This window comes from Rhinolophus ferrumequinum, chromosome 13, assembly GCF_004115265.2.
Source record: "Rhinolophus ferrumequinum isolate MPI-CBG mRhiFer1 chromosome 13, mRhiFer1_v1.p, whole genome shotgun sequence".
NCBI lineage: Eukaryota > Metazoa > Chordata > Mammalia > Chiroptera > Rhinolophidae > Rhinolophus > Rhinolophus ferrumequinum.
Window position 1 is genome coordinate 23585162 of NC_046296.1, and position 16954 is coordinate 23602115.

The window sequence follows — 16954 nt, forward strand, 5'->3', positions numbered from 1 at the left end:
AACTTTTCTCTTTGCTCCTCTTTCTCCCATTCTCTTTCCCTCTCACTTCTCCCCTCTCTGATTCTCTCCAAACTAAGAGGGGAAGAAGAAGTGGTGTAAAGGGTTTGAAAGAAATGGCCAGACTTGGTGGAAAGACAATTATTCCAGTTCTTTTTCCTGCCTTAGTACCTATTCTAAGAAAAAACTAAAAATTGAATTTTGAGGAGAAAATGAAAATATACAGTAAAGAAAATGTGAAACAGGGAAAAAATACTGGGCTAAGGTCGAGGGTCCGAAGGTTGAGTTCTGATTCCGATTTTCCATCAGAACATAGAAGTAGTTTGATATAAAAAAGGAAGCCTAAGTATGCCCCGGGCAACACAATACCCTTTGTGTGACCTGTCTGGTCATGACACACAGCTCCCTCCAAGTGGTCTCACAGAACCCATCAGAAAGCGTCTTGGGTGTGCTTAGCCTAAGGTAGCCTTAGGGGCTCATGTGTGCTGGCACTGCAGATGAAGGACAGGGAGGTGGCCTTGTGTGCACGGTAGCAATGAGGTATCCACCACCCACACAGCCATGCAAACCAGTCCCAAGTCATGGAAATAGGCAATTCAAGAGTCCCAGGTACCCAGATTATGGTTGGAAGAGAGGACGTGGGATCTATGTGGCACATGCACTTGGCCCCATAGAACCTTGCCCCATGGGGAGGGCACGACAGAAGAAAGTCAGAGTGTGGTCCTCTAAAGCCTGGGGATTGAGGCAGGCCTGTGCTGTCCTGGTTTAAGCAGGATGATTCAGGTCTAATCTCCAACCTCCTAAACACCTATTCTCTAGAAAGTCCTTTAGGCATCATAGACAGAAGTGAATTCTCTCTTTCTCTCTCTTTCTTCCCACCCCGCTTTGAGGTGAACACCACCTTATAACATTAGTGATTTTTTTAGGGTACATACCAGGGTTTGCTTGTAGTTTCCTGAATGTAGGAATGATGCCCCTATACCTTTGTATAGCCTTCATATTACCTAATACAGTACCAAGCACATTAGCAGGAATAAAAATAAATGTTAATAAATGTTGACTTTAGCACTCTGTTCCAAAATTGTCTAATATATTTTTGCCTAATATGTGTAAAAACCGTACCACATACATGCATATACAAAAGACTACAGCTACTTTGCCTCCCAGTTGCACCAGATGGTCAATATGCACACCCTTACTTACTTCCCTAGAATCAGCTCCCTGCCAGACCTAAGCCCAATATACCATGTGACTCTGCTTGTCTATTTTTTCCCATCAAAGATTCACAGTTATCTTGTACTTTATGAGTATTTGAAACTGGACGATTTTAATTGTGCAACAGTCCCAAATACGTGAGTTTATGTACCAATAAGAGGAGCTTACAGTTTATATATTTTCCGGTTTCACAACATAATATACTGATTTCGATGAATAATTTTTGTTTTTTACCAAATTGGTCGTTTACTTAAACTTCTTTATCTATAAAACTCTAGAGAACTGTTTGTGGGAAGAAAAATGTGCCAGAAAACTCAACCATATATATATATACATATATATATCTATATATATATATAAAGCATCATGCTGATAAGAAAAGCACATATTTCTAAGTTAAATATCTGATTGGAAAGCAGAAATGAAGTAAAATTTTTCAAGGCAAAATCCTTGCATTTTGGACACTAGCAAGCCAATTTCTTATCACCGACGTTTATGTTTTGTTTTGTTTTTCCTAATAGGTACAGAATCTCAAGGCACTGAGGCAATTTTCCCTTTACAAAGTAGAATTAGCTTTCCATCCTCCTCTTCCCTCCCCGCATTAACCATCTTCCCAGCGGCTACACACAAGAACCATTTATATTTACATTAAAAATGATTTGGCCTATGTACACCACATTGTTTGACAGGAAAGATGGATGTTCGCTTATAATTAAGTTTCAGCATAAATGACATCATTCAGGAAGATAAGAGTTCCCTTATTCCCTCTCTGCTGGTTTTTTCAGAGGATACTGTGGGTTGTATGCAGACTCTGATGATTTTTCTAGGCCTTCCTATTAATAGACAGTTCGCAGCAAGTCAGTTACTTCTGAAAATCTGAAGAAAATTTTTCCTATCTTATTCATCAGCTATCTCGTGGTCCTATGCTTTTGGACCAAGGGGGAGGGGATCTAAAGCCTCGCCACTCAAAGTAGGGTCTGTGGACACACAGTATATGCACCACCTGGAAGTTTACCAGACATGGAGAATCTTATAATCCCTCAGGCCTGTGGAATCAAAATCTGCACTTAAAAAATATCCCCAGGTGATTTTTCTGCGTGTGACAGTTTGAGAAATGCTGGTGTAAGAGACATAAATATGTACAATGGGCACCTTTGTGCATAAGATGTATTGTTTTAGGGGGGGTGGTTCTGCCTTTATACATCAGGCTGTGAGAACTAGGTTTTCAAACTCCACATATTCCTTTCCCCTACTGGAGTAGGAGAGCTATAAAATTATTTTTTGTCTTGTATAATTCTCCCATTACTCTGTGTGGATAACCTAATCTTCCCAACCATGTTAGAGAACAGTAATCATACCAAAATAAATTATTCCACCTTTATTGTGTGCTGAATAAATTTAAGACCTTACACCAGATATTAAGGAGATGGTGCTACTGAGATGTCTAAGGTATCATCCCTGCCAACAATCAGTATTTGTTTGTTTGTTGTTTACTTGCTTCTTGTCCTTCCTCATCACTGGACTATAAACTCCAACAAGGCAGGTGTTATATTGTTCACTGTTCTACCTGCAGTCCCTTCCATCATGTCTATTACATAGCAGATGCTCAAAAATCTGTGTTTAATAGAAGAATGCCCTTAAAATATGGTAGGAAAAATAGGATGCATGTACAAATATTTACAAGCCTGACATTAGTAATAAGAAATAAGTGTCCTATAACCATATCGTTCAGACTTTCCTCCACTTCCATTAGACTGATCTGCCTAAGAAAGAACTGAACGAATTCTTTACAAACTCTTCCAAAACTGGAAGAGGAAGGAACACTTCTTCTAACTCCTTCTATGAGGCATATTTTTGTCAACAGAGAATTATGAGTGATTAATCAAAATAAGGCTTTCATTCATAAAACAGTAACAATATAAAATTCCAACTGTTAAAGAAGAGTTTATTCGTGTATTTTTAAATAAAATCTAGATTCCATTATCTATAAAGAGAGCAAAAACTTAAGGAAAAACTTTCTACTATGAAAAAGTCTGACCATCAATAGCCTTGTTAGCTTGAGACAAGGGCTTATGCTATTTAGAAAATATCTATATTATTATGTATTATGTATATTTTTAAATTACCAAAGGAAATGATGCAGGAAGTTTCTTCTAGGAAATACTTCTAAGGAAGAGGAGAGAAAGACCAAAAAGAGTGTAACAGGGAAGGAGCAAAGACGCATCGAAAGGAACGTGATCAGCTGGTGACACTGGGGGTTCCACTGGGAGCCCTCTGAGTCACCATGTAAGATGCATCTCAGAATTGGCCAGCAGTTTCTGTCCCCCATTAGTAAAGGATTTTCCCATGGAGTGGTAACTTCCTCATACTTTCAAATTTGTTCATGCATCAGAGGTGACATTAGAGGTTCCTGCAGATGTTGCACGTGGCAGGAGAGATACATGGGACAGCTAAGGCAGGTTCTGCTCCAGGGGTCGCTGCCACAACGACGAGGGTGGACCCAAAACATGTGTGGTAGGCATAGGAGGTGTCGGTGCATCAACTAAAGGAATCACAATGATATAATACACACCAACATGTCCAGCTCCTAGCATTGACAATCATCTTGCTTTACCTGTACTTCCACACATATCCTTAACTCCCACTGAATTTTGCAGTAAATCCCAGAGATCATGTCATGTCTACACGTATTTCAGCAGAAATCTCTAAAAGATGAGGATTCTTTTTTAATATAACCCCGATTATAGCAGCCTTAGATTTTATTTTCCCTGACCTGTAAAAACAGTATATTATTTTATTTATAATCATTTTTTGACTATATTCCCCTCTGGAATTTTTGAGACTGACAATCCAGTCTAATCAAAGACTGGTGCTAATCTTCTATGTATACTTATGGCTTTATTTTGACTTGGCCCGTTGGTTCCAGGTGAGAAAATGTCAAAAGACAAGACAAAAACAAACAAACAAACAAAAATCACACAATAACAACAAAACAAAAAGCAAAACAAAACCAAAACAAACAAACAAACAAAAAAAACCTCACTTCTTAATTAGACATTTGAAAGGAAAGAGGTAAAAAAAAAAAAAATCATTGCCCACATTCCTATTTTTTCCTATCAAAAGTCAATTGCATGTTTCCTATAATTATTTGTTTATATCCAAGGCCCAATATTTAAGAATCATTACCCAAATACTAGGATTTCACATTTTAGATAACAATACATATTTTATTACCTACTTGGAATGCCTTTTTCCTGTTCAAATTCTATGGAACATCTCTGCATATTTGAGTATGCACTCAAAACGTATATAATCAAAGTAATCTTTTTATGAATTGTGATGCACTTGGGATTTTCTGGTGCCGTTGTTGACATATGTCTGACTTTTGCTTTCTGTATCAGGCCTCAAGCATCCCTCTGGAGGTACCTCCAACCATTAAGGATGAGAACATGTGTTTAATCCAAGTTTAGAACCATTAATGCTTCATAGGTATTGGGTTACAAACCAACTTGAATCTTTCGGTGTTTAACTCTGTTTGTTCTTGGCAAAGCTCAAAAAACTTAACGGGGCTCAAAAGATTTCTTGGACATGAACTTTAAGAAAAAGTATTTTGATGAGTAAAGCACAAATGAACCAGAACCCATATGGATCAAATTTTCCTCAAAATGCACATGGGTTTAATAATTAATGGAAAAAGTGCTTCTAGCATGCATTTTGGGTTTTATCAAACCCCAAATATTTGGGGAAAAAATGGTTTGATAGGTTCAAAGAACCCAGACTCTGATTTGATGCACCCACATTAATATCTCTTGATGTTGAATAAAAATGAGAACTATTTAGGTGTAATAGAAAACAGGCAGAACTTGTTCAAAAATTATGTGAATGAAAGAAAATAACGTAATGCTACAAAGTTCATCTTTGTTCATATTTGTTTTCTTAAATCCTTCTTTTGAGAATTTCCAACAATCTTTTACCTATATTCTATCTCAATATTTTAAGAGTTTTAAAAGAAATTATTGATTGCAGTTGAAAAAGAAACACTGAATGAAATCCTTTGAGATGTGTAATATGCCATGAAATTTTCTAAGTTATTTGCAAATATTTTTGCCAGCATCAATACATCCCTAAAATTACAGGATAAACTGCATTAATTGATGAATGGTACTATGTATTTAGAAGTTTCTGAAAGTTATGTTTTTGAATTCACAGTAATGCTGCTGAGTATCTTAGCAAAATTTAAATTTACCTCTTTTCCACTAAGACAACTGTATTCAGCTATAGGAGCATTTTCTCAGCACAACTTGAACATTTAAACTTTATGTACAGTTAGTACGTTTATATCTTAATGAACTCCCATAACTTTGAAGAAATTTATCTAATTTCTATCGAGTATATTTACACTGTGTAAATGTTGAATCAGTCATAAATAAAAATAGCACCGTGTTTTCTTTATGTAGGCTTGAGGGCTACTCTAGAAAAGACTAGTTAATGCATTTTTCAGACAATGAACATGGAAATTTAACACAACCTTTGGCTAAATTTGAGTAGGATACATCAGACCAATAAAATTAATTCTGAATTATCTCATCCTTCAGCTCCTTAAGAAGCTATTCAATTTTTAAAAATCATTATATGTCCAGTTTAAGTTCCACACAAAGTAATAATGACCTATCCTTTTTGCTTACACCTGTACATGTATGAAAAGTGACACACAGGGATTAATTGTATGTTGCCTCAAAGACACTGAACTGGAAGAAACTTTCTTAAGAGACGAAGTACTTTCATCATGAAACATAAAAATTTATATTTTTTTGCTGGTGGTACTTTAAAAAAAAAATGAAAAAGAGAAAGAAGGAAAAATGTCTTACCATCTTTTCTAATAGGCCCAAAGCTTAGCATCTGTCTTGTGAAGGACTCATGTTTGGATATTTCTCTGCCACTTTCTCTGACCTGTGGGCCAGCCAATCAGCTATCACAAGCCTTAAGAAATGACTCTTCAGAAAGGATTTACCTAAAAATAGAGGAGGGACTCCATGAATTGGGTAACCAAACACAGTTGCGGGGCACCAGTTATGCAGGAGTCATAAATGGAATTGAATGCTATCCAACTGCAATTTTTCTTCCTCCTCATGCTCCTACACACACACACACACACACACACACACACACTCACACACTGATTATAGAAGGCAGCCGTGTAGGTTGCCAGAACACAGCAAAGCCATATTAACGATACGACCCTTTATGATATGCGTTTATTTATATTCAGTGAAGTAGGTTACTGACAATTTGGCCATTAATTTGCTGTTTATAAATCGTATTTTCCTCATGGAGTAACCACAAGACTTTGACATTCACAGTCGTGTTGAAAGAAACAAGTTTATTAAAGAAGGCGAAAGCAAAAAAAGATTGGCCCTTTAAAGTTCACCAAATTGTACATGTCAGCCACTAAGTAAAATTCTGGACTTGAAAAATAGCAAAATGCCTAGAGCATGGGAAAGAGAAGTAACACGGTGTGTATTCAATTCACATGTTGAAGGGAAATCAGACCAGCAAAGAAAGTCTAAGTATTCCAGCCCCTAAAGAAACATAATCCGGAGTTTATATCAGATGGTTTATGGGAGTTTATTGGAATATACAACAGGGTTCATGTCGTGTGTCACAAGGTGAAGCCTGTTCACCAGTGATTTACAAGCCGCATGTGCCGGCGTTACTGTAATTTATAGAACGCAGATGGTCCTGGGGTGCCCCGCTGACTTGTAGCTGAATCAGGACCTAAGCCCCGTGTGTCATCTGCTCTGGGTACCTCAGGCTCACTTCCCAAAATTACCCACCAACATATTTCTGTTCTGAACTGGAAGATTCCAGAGACCCTTACCTTGTAACAAATGCAACTTTTAAAATGTGCAACTGCAGCAGAGGTGGGGGGAAGATTCAGGTTAAAAAGAGACGTGTTTTTTTTTCCCTTTCTGCCCAAAGTAAGGTGATTTCAGTCTTTTAACTTCCTTGGGCAATTTTCGTCAATAGGTTTGTCACTATTATATTGGTAGCAAGGAAACAAGATGTTGCATTCCTTTTTGAATGTGTCCAAACTGTGTATCTCTGCTACCTGCCCACACCCCAAAAAACATTAACAAGGAAAAGGGGAAAGCTAAGACTTTTTTTTTTAAATTTGCCTGTTTTTGAGAGAAAGCACCAAAAAGGTTCCATCCCTAGCCACTTTCAAAACTATTATATAACTGTGTCTTTATTACAAATCCTCTTTATTACCCTCAAAGGATGTAGTTCAGAAAGATGGTATAATAATGTGAAGCGGATATTTACAGAATCTAATGTAAATGGATTGACCTTTTCCAAAAGATTGTTTTATCAGCACTTTAATTCACAAATTAAGGCCCATGTGTTGGTTTTGAACTCTCTTTCAGTACCTTCATTTGCAGTTTCTAGCACTGCTTGTTCGGGTGCTAACATATTTCATGGTGCATTTGAGCCTCTGTTGGCCAAGGGGCAGCCAGAGAAGGACCCCTGAAGTCCACTTGTGCTGCCCACACATCTCCCTTTGAGCCCTTTATTGAGAAATTGAGTTGAACAACCCAGCAATCACAAACATGTGCCTTAAAAACTCGGTCAAGTGCCCTTGCAGAGGGCCACCAAATATTCCCATTTCTCTAAGCCAGCGGCCCTCACAGCCCCCGGGATGGCAGAAAGGACAAGCAAGAAAAGATATTTCCAATGTTTCCTTTCACAATTCAGAGGGAAACCCAGTCCCCAGCCTCTCGAACGGCACTGCCCAATAGAAATACGTGAGCCACAAACGTAATTCTCGATTTTCTGGTAGCCACTCTCAAAAAAGTAACAAGAAACAGGTGAAGTAAAAGAGTAACATGTTTTTATATAACCCAATATATCCAAAATAATATCATGTGACAAATCATCAACGTTGAAAGTGTCACTGAGATATTTCACATTCGTGTTTTGTACTTCTTTAAAATCTGATGTGTATCTTAATTCAGACTACCCAGAATTCAAGTGCTCAATAGCCACATGTGACTGGCGGCTGCAGTGTTGTGCAGTACATTTCTACAATGTTCCTTCCATGGAGAAGTGGTTCTAGGAAACCCGAAACAAGTAATAACTTTGTGACCTTTTCCATAAGAAGTAGCCCTTCATACATATTGTAATACATTAAAATATATATACCTATGTAGTGTGTATGTGTATATTCTTTTCTTATCGAGCAAAAGGAAAAAAAAGGGGGGGGCCCAAGAGGAGAACCAGGAGGGCTGTAATGGAAATAAAATTGACAGCCTCTCAAAACTCAGGTGGCACTTTCCTTTTCCAGTTAATTACGGTTTTAATTACATGGCTTCTTGCGACTCCTTGATACCTAATAAACCAGACTCTTTGGGGCAGCCAAGTTGGTTTTGCTTGAACTGCAGGTGTAAGACTCAGCATGAAACATAAATCAACTCCTTAAACACGCTCCCAGGGTGTGTTCAAGGTTTTTCTTCCTGTTTGCTTGTAAAATCACATCTTTTCACCATTGTTGGTAGAGAAATGATTGAAGCAGCTACGAGTTGAATAATAGCTTTGTGTTTTTGACTCACTTGGCCTGGCATAAACCATTTTGTCTCAGATGAAACAGAATAGCAGAATACAAGATGTGTGTTTTTTTCCCCTCCCTCTCTCAGTCTTATGAATAATATATACTCCTAAATATTGATCATTTCATTTAGAAAAATAAATACCTGTTAGGAAACATAAAAATGAAGGCCCTGGGAATACATTAGGATTTCTGGTTGGAGTACTTGGAACCCATAAGATGATGGAGAGACATTTATTTAGGAAAGTGCTGGTCAATCAAGTTCCAACATGGTAGAGTGTGGGCCAACAGTAGCATGGGGACTCAGCTGCAATAGAAAACAGGGAGACAGAGAAGCATTCCCAAAGTTCTTATTGGCTGAAAACCCAGCAGCATCTGATGGCATTATGAGCAGCTTGCAATTTTGCCTCAGCAGCAGGAAAATCTGCACTTGATCAGCTCTGCCATAACTAGTAAACGTCACCAGGGTAAATGTGGATTTCACTGGAAGGTTTTGCAGTGCCTAGTGATAATTCTGCCAGTTCTCCCTCCTTCCCTCCTCCATCCATAAAGAGAAAGTGCAACATATGGTATTTGCATGTTATCACAAAATATGAGATACTGGGTGAAATAAATTACGTGTGAAGGGGGTTTAGCCCATAATTTCTAGTAATTTCAAAAACATGAAAATGGCTTTTGAAGTAGGAGAGAGGGCCTTTCTCCTTGGGGAAAACTTCAAAACACGTCACACGCTATATAAACATAAATGCGTTTACCTTGCCTGGGCCTCCCATTTTTTTCTCCTTGGAATCCTGGCTAATTGTCAATCATGCCTATGTTCTAACAAGAGGTTTCTTTTTTCAGACCTAAATTATTTGACTTCAAGCTCTCTAGTAGTGAAGTTCTGTTGTGAGTAGGAAAGTTTATGGGGGAGGGTGAGTGGGGAAGTGTTGGTGAGGGAAAAACGTCGCTGCATATGAATCATAGTCTTTTTATGAAAGAAGATCCTAAGTTGGTTGCTCCTCCCAAGTTCTCATCAAAAATGCTGATGTCTTTCTTGTCTCCATGGGGTCTCTACTTGCTCTGCTTCACCTCTTAACTTTCACAGCCCTCTGCTCATACCCGGAGATGCCAAGGATGAAGCTTACAGACCCAGGTTAGAAAGTATGATGAAACACTTGGAAGACCCACATTTCTGGCTCCTACCAGACCCCTGACCATTGCTGAATTTTGTAAACTATGTCCAGGATGGGTGATGTGTACATACAAACCCTAAGCAGATAGGAACTTTGTGTTCGTGTTAGCAATGGAGAACTAGAAATGGCATTCGTGGGTATTATTGTAACTGCATCCATAGGAGTCATTGGGTATAATTGCTCTGTTTATCCTGTATTTAAAATATATGCTGCGTATTGTGCACACTAGTTAATAAATATTTGCTGAGTCTGCTCTACTGTACACTCCAGGGGACAGGAGAATTGTCCTGATCACCCAGCCACACAGTCAGTACTCAATAACTACTGGCTGAACAAATACGTGAAATGAAATGGAGTTAGACTCTTCCATCTTTTCTAGACAGGTGAGGATAGAGGGAGGATTTTTGAATCCCAATTCCATAATTGGGCTAGGACAGAGGAAAAGCAAATCCATAATTAAAATGCTCATCAAGTTGTGAAAAAACACTGGTAGACTCCCAAAACAGACTTTACCTGAATTTCTCAATCCTCAATCTCTCTTCTTTGTCAGGGCGCCTGTCTGACCAGAAACTCTAAGAAGATTATTTACCTTTCAATAATAAAGGGATCAATCTCTGAAGCCCTAAGATGGGGGATGGGAGTTGGAGGGTGGAGAAAAATAATAGGCAAGAGGAAAGTAATAGACAAGAAAAATGTAGCATAGTAATCACTAGCAATTGGATGACCCTTGGGAGCTTGGAAATCACTTTCACCGAACTTTTTTTCAGTTAATCTGCATAACAATCTTGCAGGATAAACACTACCATCTTCACTTTACAGAGGAGGAAACTGGGTCTCAGAGGAATGCAGTGACTTGCCTAAGGTCACAATGCTAAGAAATAGTAAGCCTTGGATTATACCCAAGTTAAGTGAAAATGTAGTATATATGACAGTTTTAAAAATCAATTACTGAAAATGTCTTTGTCTCAATCAGATCCCCAATTCCCTTCCCTAAGGTAACTATTGTCTAAGTTTCTTTAGTATTCTTAAAGAAATTTAAGTGTATATGTAGGCATACTACACACACACACACACACACACACACACACACATACACACACACGAGCATAATGCCATATTCTTCTAATCAGAGCTTTCTTCCCATAACCTGTAGCATGGTGAACATTTATATAAAACTTCTCATCACACATAAGTCTACATTATTGTTTTTAATTTTACAAATATAATACGTTTTACTACTTCCCCTTTGGTGTGCATTTAAGTTGCTTCTAGGAATTTGTCATTGAAAAACAATGTTGAAATGAATATTCATAGACATGACCACAATCATTCGTTTTCTTACAAGATTTCTAACTGGGTTGTCCACTGGTGCTTTGCATGATGGACAACGCACTAGGCTGAGGAAGGAGTTCCAGTTCTGGGAGTGCCATTCACTAGTGGTGTGACTTTGAAGGAATTCCTTGCATTCTCTGACACTCAACTTCCCAGATGGAACATTAGAAAGTGACAATGCAAGAAGCTCTGCAGAGACAGAGCTATGTGATGGGAAGAGATCCAGTGTAGCATTAGGAACAGATCCAGTGTAACAAGATCTGCGATGATGCTTCTCAAAGACTAAAGGATCGCTGAGACCGCCTGTCTTCTTGAAAACAGTCTATAGGGAAAATAACTTTCTCCAGTCATTAGATTTGCTGGCAGTGCTTTCAATGTAATTAACACTGCAATTGACACCATGGTTGCCTCCTCATCATCTATGCCTCTTTTCTTGAATATCCACATCTCCCCTGCACAACTCCAGTGTTTTCGAGGAAGCTGACGTCAAGTTGAAGCTTGTGACTCAGGCCTCAAGTCATCAATACAGTCTTTTCCCTGGTCACACGTTTTGGGTCTAGGTCGAGTATAAACCAAGTTAGATCGGTTAGATCTGTCTTAAAGACAGAGGGAGCTCTGGGAAAAGAGATTTCTCACTCTTTTGAGAGGCTTCCCAGAGCAGAAAATATGTAGATACAGGAAGTGTTTAAGGCCATCTCCCAACCAGAAAGAGATGCCAGCCTTGGGATAAAGTTAACACCAGAAAGGAAGGAGAAGAGAAGGAAGTTTACGTGAGCCATGGCAATATTACTCAACTCACTAAAACAAACCAACCCCAAGGCCTGCCTACCTTTGCTGTCTATTTATGTGAGCTAGTAAGTCCCTTATGGTTCAAGTCCTTATGGTTAAGTTTGAATCAGATTTTTCTGTTACATGCAATTGAAGGCATATTAAGAGACACAGAATTAGATATCGATATAGGTACCCATGTAGATAAATACCTTGTTGATGCTTATTGAGTACAGGATAAGCACTGAGTACTTTATAAATATTATCCCCTTTAGTCATCATTGGAACCCAACAAATTGGGTATTACCATAACTATCTGGCAGATGAGAAAACAGCTTCAGTTATGCAGCTAATCAGCAGGGGAGGTAGAACTGCATGGTTCCAAAGCTCTGCCTTAAAACTACATACCTGCTCTAGCCACAACTGGAACACACATTTTTATTCAGTTTACCGTCATTCTAAGCCACGTTGTGAAAGGTGAGGTTTGTCCCTAGTGCCCTGTCCTCCTGTCTGCTTCCTCCCACAGAGAGACACAAGCCCTAGACTGTCCCCCAACCAAAGATCAAGGAATTGGCTCTAACTAGAGGGCCATGTCCCTACCTCCTGAACTCCCTGAAGTTCCACACTTACTGTATCCGTGTCCCATTCTTTTACTGCCAGATACCCATTTAAGTAAAATTATCAATGGGTAAGTATGTTTGCATGATATACTTTTCCCAAGAGCATATTTGCATTTTACCAGAAACTTTTGAAGTCTTCACCCAAAGGAGAGACTAACGAAGAATATTCAGGTACCAGTACATTGGAAGAGGGGGAGATGTGCTTTTTCAAATGGTTCTCTTTGGGTGACAACATTTACCACTGACCAGATTATAAGAACATCAAGCTCACATTTTATTAACTAAAAATTGATAAGCTTACTCAAAGTCTAATAAAAATCAAGAAAAAAATAGCTAATCTCAAAAGATAAGAAATAATAACTAAGAGAATCACATTCAATCAAAAAAATGCTGGAAGGAATGAACCCTTCTTTGGGCATGAATGTGCCAGATTGTTGATAAACACACACACACACACACACACACACACACACACACACACACTATCAGCTTTTTTTTCTGTTTACCTGGTTACTTTATAGACATAGTTCAGATGAGTTTTTGCTATTCATTCCCTTGTTTTCATCTTTTCACAGCTTACACACTTTTAGATTAACTTCTCCCACATAACATTGTTCTCATTATTGTGTTTTGTTTATATAAACCAAAGGAAGGAAGGAAGGAAGGAAGGAAGGAAGGAAGGAAGGAAGGAAGGAAGGACGGAAAACCTAGTTAACATCAAAAATAAATTGTTTAAACAGACTTTCAGAATAAAAATGAAAACTAAAGTTACATTGATTAATTTTCTTTTCTGCCATAATTTACAGTGTTTTATTATGTTGATTACTAGGAAAAAATAAAAGGACCTCACCAATAATTAATTAATTGTGCAATTAAAATCACACACCTGAATCTTCAATAAATGTTTAAATAAATCATTTTTAAGAGAATTAATATGTAGTTGCTTCCCCAGATGTTCCAAAGGCAAACAGATGTGTTAATTAGCATACTTTAGGATTTGAACTATACTTAAGTCTCTGCCTTATAATTTTTCCTTTTATTTCTGACTCCAAATTCCTTGGGTTAAAAAAAAAAAAAGGTCAAACCTGGCTTGGTACCAACTATTAATGTCAGAAGAAAGTAAATACATGTTTTGTGAGTCAATAATTAAATTTACACTATAATATAAATAGGCTACGTGTTATTTGCATGACATGGGAAAATCTGTCAAAGTAAAAATGAGAATAAAACCAACATACTGAAGTAAAAATATCCACAAACAACTTTAACATGTATCATCTCAAGTAACCTCCCAATACCTCTGTGGGGAAAGTGCCTTGTATTATTTCCATTTGCGTCACTGAAACTGGGGCTGAGAGATGACTTCACTTTTCACAATGAATTGCAGAAATAGGTAATACTGACATTAAAAACTCCAACTCCTGTGTTCTTTTCACTAAACAATTCTTTCTCCCAGGAAGTAAGGATTTGAGTATGTCGGAAAAGGGCTTACGAAAGAGATGTCAAGGAAGACAGGAGGGAACCTTCTTATAAAGTGGAAAGAGTCTGTAAGAAATTATTTGATGAGCTTATGGAAACCCAGTGAACATGTGTTTAGAGTAACATGGGAAGGATGAAAAGCTAGGAAGCTTTGAAATAAAGATTTATTTTCTGGCAAGACAAACTGAAACTGCCCCACGTTAGCAAAATGTATTTGGTCGCATAAGGGAGTGACGGAAAGTCTGGCAGAAGGAAATCTGCAGAGTTCTGAAGAGCATTGATGTTCTGGGGAAACCAAAAGAAGGATAGGAGGCTGCTTGTTAACTTACAGCCATGCGGAAAGGGCAACTTCCTTCCAATATCATTTCATTAAAAGGAAGAATAACAATGTTGTTATCAGAACAGAAGTTGCATAATAATTGTTAAGCATAAGAAAACGATCTACATGAAACACAAGTGGCCTCAACTCCATCAGTTTACTTTTTTACTTCCACATAGAGGCCCACCCCTAGAACACTTCAAGAAACAAAAGAACCACACTCAACAAGAAGAGTAAGTCAAGGTGCTAGCTAGAATGCTTAACACAGAATTGCAACAAAAACGAGGTGGGTTAATTGACAAAGAACTCACCCTCAGGCTTCGAGGAAACTTTTAATCCAAGAAGCCATGGATCCAAAACCTAAGTCCACAATTGCTTACACATTGAGAACACATTCAAAGCTGAGACTCCTACTGTCTGATACTTCAAAAGAACAGAGAAGTGGTGAGAAATCCAATAAGAAGATCTAGAGGGGGGAGATCACAGTTGAAGGAAGAACACTTTCTTTCAAATATCTGTAAATGCTCTCACAGATATTTCCTCTGCCCATGTAACTCACTTCCCTACAAAGAAAAAAAAAAAAGGTCCATTTTGACAGACACAGTTATCATTTTGAAAATGTGGCAATCAACGTCATCTGGCCAAAGTCTCATAGGAATTAATGGGCAAAGAAAGTAGAGAAGGCGACCCAGGTCTTCTGACTCTTCTGCCTGGGACTGCAGCCACCCTCACACTCAGCCTGTCAGCAAGAGGAACTAAGGCCCAGAGAGAGATAAACCCCACTTGAAGAAATGGAAATTCCAAGTATACCCCCAGACAAGTGGTCGCACAGCCGTGGCATTTTATTTGCATGTTCAATGCATCTGCCAATTTTATTTTGGCAAGATAATTCAGAATTCCAGAACTTGATTTTTTAAATTATTTTAGACTATCTATTTGCTAATGTCTGTAAACTTCATTGCCCAGTGGTGACTACCATTGGCAGCAATATTCTATAAAAATGCCTCTCACACCTCTCCTCTGATGACCTCCAGTTTAGAGGGTATGTAGCACTTTGGTTTAGAGACAGCAATTTTCAAATGCTCCCATTTTTGGAAAAGTTATCATTAGGCCAACTGTGATTCCCTGTTTGAAATGTAACAAAAACCCATCTTTTTTGTATGATCGGAAACCAGTAATACCATTGGGAGTGGGGATGACAGATAACCTTTTATAGGAGAGACTATGAATAGGTATTGGGCTTCCTTTATAAAAAAAAATCATTTTATTAAAACAATTACATAAATACCAATGGAGTGAGACTTGGAATTTTTTGAGAACATCAGAATAAAGAAAACCAGAAAGGTGTAGAGATTTTGCTACTATGAATAGTCATAATACTGCTGCTGAAGAGTAAGGAAAGTATTTACAGTAAAGACAAGGAGGGAAAGATCTAAGGCATTTGGCAAGCATTGATAACAATTATTTGAGAAAGCTAAAAAGGCCTGGAACATTTAAGGGAATTATAAAGGATTTTGTCAGACTCAAAGGGAGACACAACTCCATAGTTGGAGATGGAGTTGAAGATCTGCAAACCGATTACCTCAGGGTGAGCAGAGCAGCCTTGATGGGGAGCCGAGAGGCTGTCTCTCCAAGTCCCCCCTCTGATGACTTTCATCAGGATTTTGAGGACTCATTGGCAATGTAAGCGACTTGGCACCACAATATACATGTTGCGTAGAGATAGTCTCAAATGTGGAAAGGAAGGAGGCAGTTATTTGGGCTGGGACAATTGAATGCAGTCCTCTGATACAAACCTAAGTGACTCGGGCTGAAGAAACAAAGAGAAGGAAACGAACCCATCCTGAACTGGCTCTCTCCTTGAACCAGGGCCACCCTCATAAACATGTGACTGTGCAGCTAGACAGAGCATCAAGCTCCAAAGAGCTCTGTGCTTGCTTTATGGCTTTGCTGTCACCATCTTGAAATCTAAAATAATTTTTTAACAATGGGTCCTCACATTTTCATTTGGCACTGAGCCCCACAAATCACGTAACTGGTCCTGCTCCCATGACAAAGCAGCATGTGGTGTCTGGGCCTTATGACAACATCCAAATCTACAAACTTCCAACTCCTGACTTGCCAGATGGCACAAAGAAATATGGAAAAAGTTGAGGTTGATCATTTTATTGACAAAGTGAGAAATTCACTGAGATAGAATATTTTTCTTCTTGGTTTCGCTTGACCAGGGATTTATTTTCAATTTTTTTACTGGCATTATAGCTTTTTAAAAAGTCATTTGAGCTGCTGTTTGACCTGGTGCAGTTTGAGGGACAGGATTGTAATCACCAGGCCAACAAGAGAAATGATGCCCCATCAGCTCAACCCACATCAATACAGATAATCTCCCTGAGAGCGAAATCGTTGTTAGGCCCTGTGGTGATTATTTTAGAAGGGACCTAGTGGG